Source organism: Heteronotia binoei, chromosome 1, assembly GCF_032191835.1.
Source record: "Heteronotia binoei isolate CCM8104 ecotype False Entrance Well chromosome 1, APGP_CSIRO_Hbin_v1, whole genome shotgun sequence".
In the NCBI taxonomy this organism is placed as follows: Eukaryota; Metazoa; Chordata; class Lepidosauria; order Squamata; family Gekkonidae; genus Heteronotia; species Heteronotia binoei.
In genome coordinates this window covers 24672552-24676425 of record NC_083223.1, presented here as the reverse complement: position 1 = coordinate 24676425, position 3874 = coordinate 24672552, and the positions used below count along the sequence as shown (strand labels likewise).

The following is a 3874-nucleotide window of genomic DNA, read 5'->3' as shown; positions in this document are numbered from 1 at the left end:
AGAGGAGAATGTTAGAGGAAAGCATTTCTATTCATAGAAGAGCCTTTCCCCAAGCTACAGTACATATCCATTCTCTACTCATTTGCATATTAGGCCACACCCCCTGATGCCAAGCCAGCCAGAACTGCATTCCTATGTGTTCCTGCTCAAAAAAAGCCCTGTAGGGAAGAAAGATAAGGTTCTTTTTTTGTAGAAAAAGTCCAGCAGGGACTCATTTGCATATTAAGCTACACCCCCTGTTTCACACAAGGCTTTTTTTTGTAGAGCAAGCCCAGCAGGAACTCATTTGCATATTGGGTCACATCCCCTGATACCAAGCCAGCCAGAACTGCTTTCCTGCTCAAAAAAAAAAAGCCCTGGTTATTGCAAATGCCCCTTTCCTGTCTTGGAGTCCTGGACCTAAGGAGCATATACACTTGTATTTTTTATATAATGAGGAGTTCCCTTATCAGTAAGTGGCATACCAATCAGGTAAGTGCAATACTAAGCAAGTTCACACCTTCTAACCACATTGACTTTAATTGACTTTGATTAGAAGGGTAACTCTGTGAATAGGCTGCATATGCAGTTGAACGCACTGTGAGTAGGCTGCATGTGTTTTCGTTAGGCATTCAGAGTCTGGTTTGCCACTATGCTGGTCAGTTCAGGGAGACAAAACTCACTGAACAGTTATTAACCTAAACCAACAAGCAAACAAAAATATTGTATCAGGATCTCTGGAAATAATATGCCAACAAAAACCATAGGATTTCTAATGCAGTTGCTTCTTCCTCTTCATGCTATTTTTTAGAGAAATTTTGTTCATAATCAGAATACAGATAATGATCCAATATCCTCACATAGTTTTGATTATTGAGTATGATTGATTATGTTCTTAATTAGTTTTCTATATTTATGTTTCTGTCCCTTGCCCAAAATCTGTTAATTAACATCCCTGAACTTTAGGCAACCATTTTTATGGTCATACTGTGGTGACTCTTTTATCTCTATTCTAAGTTGTGGAAGGATTGTTTTCCTTTTCTGCCCTTCCTAGGAATTTGAAATGTTCTGTAAACAGGGGTTGGAGTGAATTATGTTTAAGGAATGGGATTTAGGCTGTCCTACGAGTTACTGAAGCCTGTCCTTTTGTATTTTCCTATAAAGGATGAACTCCATGTGTGTTCACATTGCCATCTCTTTACTGCATTTTACTGCATGTGCTGTTGCTGCTTCTACTACCAGGAGACATCCAAGGCCCAAACTACATGTAACCTTTAACATTTGATCCCAAAGGGGTGGCTCAGTGGTAGAGTGTCTGCTTGACATGCAGAAGGTCACAGGTTCAATCCCTGGTATCTCCAGTTAAAAGATCTGGGCATAGGAGGTGTGGAAGACCTCTGCCTGATACCTTGGAGAGTTGCTGCCAGTCTGAGTAGACAATACTGACTTTGGTGAACCAAGGGTCTGATTCAGTATAAGGCAGTTTCATGAAACTGGCAGTAGTACACCAGCTACCAGTTTCCCAGGAGACCTTTATTCTAATGACTGGGACCATGGGGCAGAGGGAAGTGCCTCCCTCCACCACCATTTTGTGCTTCAATATGAGGGCTGAACTGCAAGCATTCAGTGCATGTGCAGCCTGCCCACCCCCCACCCCCCCACTGATGCTAAGGACATTTGCAAGCATGTGCCCATTTAAAACAAGATTCCAAAGAAGCAGCATTTATCTCAGGTGCCAACAGGCCTGGAGGAAAATGTCATAAAAACATAAGAGAAGCCATGTTGGATCAGGCCAATGGCTCATCCAGTCCAACAATCTGTGTCACACAGTGGGCAAAGACATAGATAGATAGATAGATAGATAGATAGATAGATAGATAGATAGATAGATAGATAGATAGATAGATAGATAGATAGATAGATAGATAGATAGATAGATAGATAGACAGACAGACAGACAGACAGACAGACAGACAGACAGACAGACAGACAGACAGACAGACAGACAGACAGACAGACAGACACACACACACACTGTGGCTAATAGCCACTGATGGACCTCTGCTCCATATTTTTATCCAATTCCCTCTTGAAGCTGGCTGTAAGATGTCCTGTCTCTTTAACTGAGGTTAATGGGATGATGATGTCTTCAAGCCAGAGTTCTTCAGCACCAGGAAAAGTACAGTCTTTACGAATCTTCACAGACTCACCCTGGATTTCTAGATGTCTGATGACTCCACTGCAAAATGAAGCCATGCACACAATTTCATCTAGCTACCTTTAAAAACAAACAAAAAACTTCAGTTATCAGAATCATAAGCCTTTGCTAATTTGATAGTGGTGCTTCCATACATACAGCAACAGATATCAGTTTGTTTGATGAACTGGAAACAAATTCTTCAGGAAGAGTGCACCTAGCCAACAGAGATCAAGTAGACATACAAGACAAAAGAAAAATTACACTAAATTGCCAAATATGTGATAGTGGAACTGAAATTACTGCAGGTGGTGTTTTATACATTCCTGATTTAAAGGCAAATTTGCCAAGCATGTCCATACTCCCAGAAAAAGGGTTTGCGATACACTTTGTTAATAACATATGTACTGTCTCGCACAAAGGTGAGCTATATTCCATGGGTGTTTTCAGAAATGGAGTCTTCAAAGTGGACCAACAGGAATCAAAGGCCTGTATGGCCAAGACAAATGCTGATCTAAAGCTTTAGCACAGGAGATTTGCTCATTATAACCCAGAAGCCATCTTGAAACTACAAACAAAGGACTTGGTAACAACCTGTTATCAATAAAAGAGACTGTGGCAATGATAATCAACTGTGTGTAAGCTGTATAAAAGGAAAGGCAACTTGGCCTTCTATTCCTAAATAAAGTCAGAGCTGCTCTAAGCAACCACTTGAGCTAATTCACACTGACTTATGTGGACCTATCAAACAAGCATCAACCAGAAATAACACTATTATCTTTTATTGATGATTTTTTCAAGATATTATGTGCATTATCAGCTGAAAGAAAAATCACAAACTGAGCAGAAATGGAGAGATTACATTGCCATGGTTTATAATGAGTTCAACAGGAAAACCAAACCATGCAGTCTGACTGTAGTGCTGAGTACAGTGCAGCCATTCCAAAGGGAACAGGGAATCTAGCACATACTTTATCCCACACATAAGAAGAGAAAGGGATTGCTGAGCACAAGAATCACTCTATAATGGCCATGGTCAGATGCTTACTAATTGACTCAGGCCTTCCCTACAGGAACTGGGGAGAAGCTGCAATGACCACAGTTTACTTGTACAACAGAGTGTCAACCAGGGCCAATGCATGGGAGTAGGCAAACTAAGCCCTGGTTAGCACTCTGTTTTACAAGTAAACTGTGGTCATTGCATTTTTTCCCCAGTTCCTGTAGAGAAGGCCTGAGTCAATTAGTAACCATCTGATCATGGCTTTAAGAGGTTGGAGGAGCTCCCCGACCCCTCAGAGCTGAGACAGAATGGTGCTTCCCATCCCCAGCACCCTCCAAACTCGGAAAGTGCTGGGGAAGGGACACACCATGTGCCTGGCATGATGACGTCACCTCTGGGTGATGTCATTATGCCACAGTAAGTTTACTCACGGAGGGTTGGGCACGCATTGGCGTTCTGCCTCAGGTGACAGAACCCCACATGCCGGGGCTAGTGCCAACCAAAGCAACAGAGAAAACTCCTGATGAGCTATGGCATAACAGAAAGGAAAGGTAGAACACATTAAGGTATTTGGATCCAAGGCCTATGCCCATATACTAAAAGAGATCCAGACTAGAACCCAGAGCCAAAGAAGGCATCTTTGTAGGCAATTCTCCAGAGAGCAAGGGATACAGAATTCTAGACCAAACACTAGCCAA

General features: G+C 42.0%; 1 non-coding gene across 1 annotated transcript; it reads left to right on the top strand.

The window, feature by feature from the left end:
• Positions 1-1271: 1271 nt before the first annotated feature.
• Positions 1272-1340, top strand: TRNAV-GAC (transfer RNA valine (anticodon GAC)). Its single transcript has one exon. It is a non-coding gene; the product is annotated as a tRNA-Val (tRNA).
• The last annotated feature ends 2534 nt before the right edge of the window (positions 1341-3874 follow it).